This window comes from Arvicanthis niloticus, chromosome 1 (assembly GCF_011762505.2).
Source record: "Arvicanthis niloticus isolate mArvNil1 chromosome 1, mArvNil1.pat.X, whole genome shotgun sequence".
In the NCBI taxonomy this organism is placed as follows: domain Eukaryota; kingdom Metazoa; phylum Chordata; class Mammalia; order Rodentia; family Muridae; genus Arvicanthis; species Arvicanthis niloticus.
Window position 1 is genome coordinate 67580720 of NC_047658.1, and position 9800 is coordinate 67590519.

Genomic DNA, 9800 nt, shown 5'->3' on the forward strand with positions numbered 1-9800 from the left:
GATCATAGCTTGTGTCTTGGGATCCTGGGTGCCAATTGTAGCTGGGTCACCTTAGAGGGAGGCTAGGCTGCCTTCCCTTCTGCGGCTGGGGCTCATCTGTGTGGAGTCTGGGGCTGACTCTCACCACAGGAAAGACTGCCAGGGGAAAACTGAGCACTTGTTAATGCTCTTCTGTCCTATTCCACCCCTGGGCCCCCCAGGAGGACTTTTCCTACACACCCCAATCCTGAAGGCTGGAGGTAGGACCCTAAACAGTCTGAGAAAAACCAGTTTCTACCAGACCCGTCTTGCCCCCAGTACCACATACCCAGCCCTGAAGGCAAGGTGAGAGGCCCCCAGTCAACTAGGGGATTATGGCCAAGAAGGGGTGAAGGGTCATATATCTGGGATCTTTGGCCTCATGCCTACTCCAAGCCATGGGATGTAGACATCTAGAAAGGTTAAGGAGGTTTAATGGGTTGAGGGGTACAGGGGTGAGGACAGGAAAGGGGACTTGTAAGGAAGATTAGAAAGAGTCAAGCCCAGTGATAAGCACACCCCAGCGCATCCGCACTAGGAACATGGCCTCAGAACACCCAGGTGGAGATGAGGTTGGTCCCTCACCCAGGGCTACGGGTGGAGGTGGGGATGAGCTCAGGGGCCCGGGCAGATCTTTGGAGGGGTGGGGGTGGAGCTCAGCCTCCTAGGCCTGCAGGCCAGGGCTCAACTCCCAGCCCTAAATCCGCAGGATGTGCAACCCCTGCTCAGATTCGTGCTCCCGAGGCACGCACTGGCCCGCGCTGCACCTGCACACACACCCAAATGCACACTAATCTGCGCTCGCACACGCCTCCCTCCGCGCAGCGCCTCCTACCTGCCGCGTCGCCGCAGCTGGGGCCGGACTCCCGAGATGCAGGGCACAGTGCGGCCACTGGAGCAGAGGCTGGACCAGCCCGTGCCACAGCCTGGGACTCTCCCGGGAGACGCTGCCCCGGCAGCCCGCAGGCCTGGGGTTGGAACTTGGACCCCGGGGCTTCGGTCTGTCCCGCCCCGCCTCTCAGTCTCCTCCCATTGGAGGCCAGAGGCGTGGTCTCTCGGGGCGGGGCTGGGAAGGGGGTTGTTGCGCATGCGAAGTGGAGAGGCCGTGTCTCCCCGAGGCCTCCAGATAATGCTGGCTCGGAATTGGGAGGGTGTCCCTGACCCAGCGCTCCTTCCTCCCCACTCCAGTGCTGTCCGCGATAGGAGAGCATCCCGGGACGTTGGCTGCCTAGCTCGCCATTGGCCTTAGCGGACCTGTGTGCACCACCAAGTGCTGGCAGAGAATGTTGGCTGACTTGGGGATTGCATCTCAGATGGGCCCAGACAGGGCCAAGGCAGGGCAGCTGAGAATGGGAGGACCCAATAAGATGAGAACCCCTCCCTTTCTGTTTGTATCTTTACATCCATTCTCAAGATTTTAGCAGGAGAAGAGGAATGTAGGCCCTGGTGAGGTGCCCGGAGGGCCCCAGTCAGTTAAAGAAAGCTGGCCCGGTCTTGTGCAGCCCTGTGCTGGGCATTTATGTTCTTTGAGTATAGACTGAAGCAGCAGGGCCCAGATTTTTGACCTTCTCTGACTGCCTTCAGAATGCCCTGGAATACACCAAGCCTTGGTTTCTTTCTTTATAAAGTAGGAACTGCAATCTCCTCAGGCCAGGCTGTTTGGGGTAATACCATCGAGATTTATGGATGACCAAGGCTGGGCAACAGTAGGCTGGGTCACTCTAAGGTCACAGAGAAAACACTTGTCTGACCTGGTCATCTTGGTTGCTGCTGGCCCACCTCACAGGTCAGAAACTTGGACCCACTCATCCCTTCAGTTTCCTGGTCTCTGTTAATGATTACCTCAATGTCAGTCACCCCGACTTCTACCTCACCCCTGTCCCTGGCCACCTAAGTGTAGCTCCATCTGGTTATCTGACTGACTGAACAGAGTTTTCAAGTATGTTGCTGTCCCCCATCATCCAAGCACAATGTCCCAAGACTGTACTAAGTTCTGCTCACCATTTCCAAGGCTATGACTGACCCAGGGTTTTTTTTATATTCTTTCCATCCCTGAAGAAAAGCTCTTCCATCGACTCCACACAGTCTCAGCCATGTCTCTGCCCAGAAGTCCTTGGTCTACAAAGCAGATTTGGATCCAGGGCTCACTCCACCAGTTACCAGGCAAGTTCTATATCCTTTCATGGCCTCAATTTCCTTGTCTGTAAAATAGGCTTTCTAGGAGAAGCACGTGGTGATGGTGGGGACAGAAAAGTCAAAAGGTTCAGTCAAAGTCCTCAAGCAAGGAAGTAGGCAGCATTGCCTCTGGCAGGGCACCTCTCATATCTTCTGAGATAGAGCCGGGGTCACGTCTGGGAAAGTGTGTTCTTCAGCCTACAGAACCATTGTATGTGGAGAAGGCTCTGACTCTCTTCTGTAGCTCAGAGTATGGAGCCAGGGGAGGGGTACCATGTGTTGGTTTCATTCATGGGCTCTGCCTTGACTCCTTAGCTGTGTGGCCTTGAACATGAGACCTGCACTGCAGAACCCCCAGCAGCATCCAAACTGCAGTTGTGGCATTGACTGGCCTGATTCCTGGGAAGTCCTTATGGGGTCTCTACTGTTACTGTCATCTAGCCCAGCCTGCTCATTCTGTAAAGATACAGTGTTTCCAGAAGCGGAGACACATACTCTGTAAAATGGCGATTAGTCCCAGGTGACTTAGGCTTGGGGCCCTGTCTCAGGGCTCATCTCTGGCAGTTTCCACCTTCCTGACAGATGAGGCAAGAAACCTAGAGAGACATCGACCTGTCGAGGGCATCTGGACTTGATGGAGGGAGCGGTGACTCTAATCACTGAGGAGCAGAAGATCAAGAGATGCCAGGAAGAGCTGGGCTGCCTAACAAGGCTTTCTGAGGAGCCGATGATGCATCTTTGCCAATGTGTTGGCCTCAGGACCCTGCCAATTGGTTTTTATGAGCTTAGTCATCTAATGGTGCCATTAAAGAGCCTGATGGGTAGGTCTTTTCCCATTAAATTCTCACAGTTATTAGCCCCACTTAGCCAGTGACAGACCTGAACCTCAGGGAGATGCCCCCAGGTCACAAAATTAGTAAACAGCAGAACTGGGATCCAGACCTCCGAACTATGCAGCTTCTATCTGTTCTTGTGTTGGGTCGCTTCTCCTTCTCCTCTCCTGGCTTCCAGGGAAAGGACATCACAGTAGGCCCCGTGACCTGCTGTCCAACCTCTACTTAAATTCCCTTGTAACTGGGAACTCATTCCTTCCAAGGATAGCCCAGTCCCTTGTCAGAATCTTTTGCATCCCAACCCTTCCTGCCTAGCTTTGCAGAGCTCTATGCCCCTCACCAACGCCTGGGGACAGGATTGTCTCTGCACAGCTCAGTAACACCATTAACTGTTTCTGAGTAACAGTGTTATAGTGCTTCCGGGTGAAACTCATAATGTTCCCATCCATCCTTCCTTCCTTCCTTCCTTCCTTCCTTCCTTCCTTCCTTCCTTTCTTTCCTTTTGTTTTCTTTCTCTCTTCCTTCCTTCTTTCCTCCCTTCCTCCCTCCCTCCCTTCCTCCCTCCCTTTATCCCTCTTTCCCTCCTTTCCCTCTTTCCTTCCTCCTCTTTTTAAAAATTATTTTGGCTGGCCGTGGACTTCCAAGTTCAAATGTTTCTTCCACCTCAGCCTACTAAATGCTCAGACTATAGGTGTTGCCCAGTCTGGATGTGAAATGTCCCCACATAGGCTCATGTCTTTAAACACTTGGTGTCCAGCAGATGGTGATGTTTTGGAAGGTTGTAGAACTTCCAGGAGGTGAAGCCTCAAAGGAGGAAGCAGGTCATTTAAGGAAGGCCTTCAGATTTTACAACCCCACCCCTGTCCACTCTGTGTTTAACTGTGGACTAGCCACCTTGTGTGTCCTTTCTCAAACTGTAAGTCAAAAAAATCTCTTTTCTACGTAGCAGCTGTCATAGCAATGATAAATGTCACGAATACAGACAATTGGTATCATGAGTGGGGTTTTTGTTATAATAAACCTGAGCGAGTCATTTGGAATTGTTTTGCAAGAGGAATGTGGGAGAACTTGGGACTATGGACTAGACAACCTTTTAGAAAAGCCTAAGAAGAGCTCAAAGGGACATTGTGATGGGAGTTTAGAGGACGAGAACACCAAGGGTAATGTGTACAATGGAGGTTCATGAGATTTCAGAAGGGGATTAAGACTTTTATCAGGAATTGGGCTAGAAACCATTTGTATTACATTCTAGTTAAGAATATGGGTACATCCTGCCTGTGTTCTAGACATCAAATTAAGCCAAACTTAAAAACAAAACAAAACAAAAAACAAAAACAAGACAAACAACAGGAACAACAAGAAAACAAAAAAAAATCCAGTGGACTAATTTGTTGACTAGGGCAACTTCCAAGACAGGATATAGTAGTAGCCAGGCTCTGTCATGGCTGCTGCTCGCTGCTCTTGTCAGGTCTACAGTGAGAGGAGGAACAGTGGAGTAGAGAGACAAAAACATGTGTAGTTTGGTGGTGGGAAGGAGGGAGCTTAAAGTTGCAGGCAAGACCAATGCAAGAGCAGTCATTATCCCCATCAGAGAGAGAGAGAATCTAGTTCTGTGCCTTGGTATGATTTAAAAAGCAGAGTCTCTGAAGGCAAGACCTTGCCCACCAGGAGAGCCATTCATTGCATGGAAATGCAAATTCCTTTCCAAGGAGAGGACCTGAACTGAGAACATTGGAGGAGGGTGGGGCCAGGGAAGTTAGTTTGCTTCATTGTTGCTCTGATAAACACCACAAGCAAAGGCAGCTTGGAGTGGAAAGGGTTGCCTTCATCTACACTTCTAGGCCATAATTCATCGCTGATGGAAGTCAGGGCAGGACCCCAGTGGTAGGAACTGAAGACCATAGGTGACTATTGCTTGCTGGCATGTTCCCTGCTTCTGCTCAGCTGACTTTCTTGTACAACACATGACCACTTGCCCAGCAGTGCTACCACCCACAGTGAGGTAGGCTCTTCTCCATCAATTTAGCAGTCAAGAAATGCCCCAAAAGCGATCTGATGGCATTGCTTCTTCAATGGATGTTCCCTCCTCCCAGGCATGCCAAGGGGACAACGAAGGTTAGCCATCATAAAGGGGCTCTCTGCTAAAAAACAAACAGACAAACAAGCAACAATTTAAGAATGTATTTTTCTTTTATATTCAGCCACCAAGACATTCAGAAGTCACTACAGCTTTGGTCCAGTATGGTTTGGTTTTTTTTTTTTTTTTTTTTTTTTTTTTTTTAGTCCCAGCAACCAATTTGCCAAGCTATTATTGAAGAGGGCTAAGGAGATGACTCAGTGGATAAAGAACTTGCTGGGCAAGCATGAGGACTTTAGTTCGAATGTGAACTAAACCTGTGTGAAGCCGGATACAACAGTATGCACCTGTAATCACAGCACTCTTCCACTGAGACGAGGAGCAGAGATGGGAGAATCCCCAAATGCAAGTCTGTCAACCTGCTGTATAAGTGACAGACAGTAAGGGACAGTGTCTCGAACAAGGTAGGAGATGAAGACAGACATCCAGGTTATTCTGTGATCTCCACACACGCCACAGCATCGACATGCCCCCCATCATACGACATACATTTACATACACTTAAATAAAGCCTGCGGAGAGCTCCTCGACACGTGGAGTGTTTCAGAGAATCTGATGCCCTTCCACAGATGCATGTGCAGGCAAAAACACCAATGCACAGGAAATAAAAATAAATTATATAAAAAGACCAAAATGTTAAAAACAAAATATCAACAACAAAATAAACTAATTAAAAATATAAATTTAAAAAATGCAAGGAGTCCAGTTAGAAAGCCAGGATTTACAGTTAGGCTGGGTGAGAAGTCACATCTGTGACTTCAGTGCTTGAGAGACTGAGGCAGGAAGATTGAAAGATGGGTCAGGGGATGGAGACATGGCTCTGTCACCAAAGTGTTTGCTGTGCAGTAGTGAGAACTTCCTATCTGATTCCCATCAAGACAGAAAACAAGCCATGTGTGACAGCCTGTACCTAAAGTCCCACCACTGGGGAAGCAGAGACTAGCAAATTCCTGGAGTCCTGTGGCCAACAGAGCTGCAGAGGAGAGCACCAAGCTCAGTGAGGAGCCCCGCCTCAGTAAACAGGGTGGGGAGCAACTGAGGAATATAAGAACTTTGACCTCTCCCTTCCACACACACACACACACGCACACACACAGTTCACAGCCACATTGGATTACACAGTAAGACCGTCTCAACAATAAACAACCAGCTTCTGGTTTGCAGTAGTTTCCAGTGCACTCCACAAAAATGAGAAGCCAGGTTATACTTCACAGAATCAGATGCCAAGCAAAGCCAGCACGGGGACAAAGTGTCCTTAATTCTGTCCTTTTCTGAAACACTGTCCATATTTTTTCACTGGATATTAGAAGCCAAGCCAGCTGAGGCTGGAGATGGGGCTCAGTGGGACAGCACTTGCTTAGCATGTGCAGGCCTTGGCTTCTAGACAAGGCAAAAAAGAAAGGTTAAAAAATGTCTAAGATGGGGTCTTAGTTACTTTTCTACGGATGTGAAGAGGCATCATGGCCAAGACCAAAACCAACTTACAGAGTTTATTGGAGGTTTACAGTCCCAGACAGTTAGAATCTATGACCATCATGGTGGGTAGCATGGTACTGGAATAGTAGCTGAGAACTTACACATTTATCCACAAGTAGGAGTCAGACAGACAGACAGACAGACAGACAGACAGACACACACACACACACACAGAGAGAGAGAGAGAGAGAGAGAGAGAGAGAGAGAGAGAGAGAGAGAACTATCTGAGAATGTATAGACTTTTGGAAGCTTGGAGTTCATGCCCAGTGGCACACTCCTGCACCAAACCTTCTCCTTCAAATTTTAATCCTTCCAAACAGCTGCACCAATGAGGACCAATTTTTCAAACATGTGAGTCTATGAGGTCTATTCTCATTTAAACCACCACATAAGTATGCTGGCACCTTCTCTATCATCTCAGCTGAGGAAGGAGAACCACCTCAAGTTTAAGGCCAGCCTGAGCTATAAAGTGAAACTCTGGCGATAGATAGATAGATAAATAGATAGATAGATAGATAGATAGATAGATAGATAGATAGATATTAAAAGCACTGCCCTTCACAGATGCCAGGAAGCAGTCCAAGAATAGAGTGGCTCGCATGTGCAGAGGAAGTCTGACAGGAAGCTGAGGAGTAATGAGGTTGCTTGGTTCCCCACCAGGCAGGTGGTGGGGTGTGGGAAGAAGTGGAGGACTGAGTGGTGGAGCAGGGAAGAGAAGGGGGTGCCATTTCTCTAGCTAAATCTTTAAAAACTGTATTACTGAGATACAACTTACCTATCATAAAATTCACCCTTTAGAGACTGGGGCAGGGAGGTGTAGATCAGTGTTAGAGAACATTAGCTTAGTGTGTGCAAGGCCCAACCCTAAATGACAATTCTCTGAAGTATAGTATCTTTACACCATACAGCCATCACCGAAAGTGAACTTCAGGTTCTCCACTCCAAACGAATGTTAGTGCCCACCCTCAGTCACGCCCCCTCGCCCTCAGTCACGCCCCCTCGCCCCCAGTCACGCCCCCTCGCCCTCAGTCACGCCCCCTCGCCCCCAGTCACGCCCCCTCGCCCTCAATCATGCCCCCTCGCCCTGGGCCGCCCCGGGCTACAGAAAATCCACTCCGTCCTTTTGGATTTGCCTGCTGTGGGAGTTTCATATAATGGAGTCATACAACATGTGGCCTTCTGTTTCTGCAGTCTTTCACTTAGCCTTCTGTTGTCATGTTAGAGCATGAATCAGGACTTTATCCCTGTTTATGGTTGGATAATAGCCCATTGTGCAGCTATGCAGATTTTGCTTATCTGTTCATTTGTTGCTGGGTGCCTGGCCCCCTCACACTTTTTGGCTACTGTGAATAATGGCACTGTGCACTGTTGCGGGGTACTCACCAGAGAAGACTGTTTGGACATGGGTTTAAGCCAACAGAGCATCTTTATTAGCCGGACAGCGACTACACTGATGTTTGGGATCTCAACCTAGTACCAAGCCTTTCTCAGGGTGAGCTTTTAAGTACAAAAACCATGTTCTGGACTGGCATACTTGAGTTAACAAGAAGAGTTACCCAAAAGCAGACCTACAGAAGCCAAAAAGCAAGCTTGGTACACTCAGAGACTTTCCCAGAACTATGGATTTAATGAACTTAGTTTTGGCAGGTGATGCTGACTGTGTGCTGAGTTTTACAGCCTGAGTGGCTCTTCCATCATGGACTCAGTTGTACTAAGGTCTCAGGCCTGCTAAGTGTGGGGCCTTGTTACATGCACATTTGCATAAGAGTTTTTGGGAGGATTCAATTTCTCTGCTCTCACAGGAATGCCTAAGGGTAGAATTGTGATCCCAGGGTAAGCCGAGAGGTTTCTTCTGTCTGTGGTTTTGGTGCTGAGAGCAGGACTGGGATCTCAAGCATGGCAAGCACATGTTCTCATGTGACAATGGACCACAGCCCCAATGTCACACACTTGATTTTAATTTTATTTTTTATTTATCTGTTTTTACTATTTTATGTTTATGGGTGTTTTGCCTACATGTATGTCTGTGAAACACATGTATGCCTTGTGCCTTTGGAGGCCAAAAGACAGTGTTGGATCCCCTGAAACTGGAGTTATAGATGGTTCTGAGTTAGGTGCTGGAAATTCAACCCAGGTCCTCTGCAAAGAGCAGTCAGTGCGCTTAACTGCTGAGCTGTCTCTCTAACCATCAACACATTTAACTTAAAAACAATTGTTTAGGATTGTAGTGCACAAACATACGTGCAGATGAAACACTTGTACGTATAAAACTTCAACATAAATAAAATATTTTTAAAAATTATGTATGGTGGGGGACAAGTCTGGAGGCCAAGGGCCAACTTGTAAAAGTTGGTTGTCTCCTGCCATGTGGGACTGGGGGACTGAACTCACGTCATCGGGTTTGGTAGCAAGTCCTTTATATGCTGAGTCAGGGTTTCATGTATATTAAATTTTCTATGTAGCTAAGAGAGGCAATGAACTCTGACCCTTCTGCTTTACTTCAGCTATGCACTGCCACACCTGCTTGTATTTCATTTGGTTTATTTATTTTTTGATATATAAATGTTCTGTCTGGATGTACACCTACATGCCAGAAGGGGCATCTGATCGCTTTATAGATGGTCCTGAGCCATCATGTGGTTGCTGAGAATTGAACCCAGGACCTCTAGAAGAGTAGTCAGAGCTCTTAACCTCTAAGCCATCTCATAAGCCCCCTTATTTGTTATTTTAAAGGAGTCTCCCTGTGTAGAACTGTCTGACCTTGAACTCTGTCTCCTGCCTCAGCCTCTCGCATGCTAGGACAGTAGGAGTGTACAGGTATGTACCACCACACCCTGGCAATGATGTTTAACTCTTGAGGAACTCCCATACAGCTTTTCAAAACACCGAGATAGTCCACCCTGGAGTAGGGACACCTACCCATGTCCCTGTCTTTGGCAGGTAAAAGCGTCCATAGTGTCTCTCTAGCCTGGACTCTTGACCCTGTTAGATGTGAGTGCTTCAGTACTAGCTAGTAAGTGGTTTAAGGAATGCCGAGGATGCCCACCCATGTGGGCCTTAATGGCTGTCAGGGAGAGGTGGATCTGGTGTCCCTTGAGGGTTGGGGATGATAAGGCTTACTCGAAGAGGAAGCCTTTGAGTCCCCCAAAGGTTCCATGCCT

General features: G+C 48.2%; 1 protein-coding gene across 1 annotated transcript in view; it reads right to left on the reverse strand.

Annotated features, from left to right (window-relative positions):
- The window catches only part of Capn5 (calpain 5), a 55984-nt gene extending 54953 nt beyond the window's left edge, over positions 1-1031 (reverse strand). The window contains exon 1 of the mRNA XM_034514782.2: positions 854-1031. The gene's annotated coding sequence lies outside the window, so the exon portion shown is untranslated. The remainder of the gene's footprint in view (positions 1-853) is intronic.
- Between the last annotated feature and the right edge of the window lie 8769 nt (positions 1032-9800).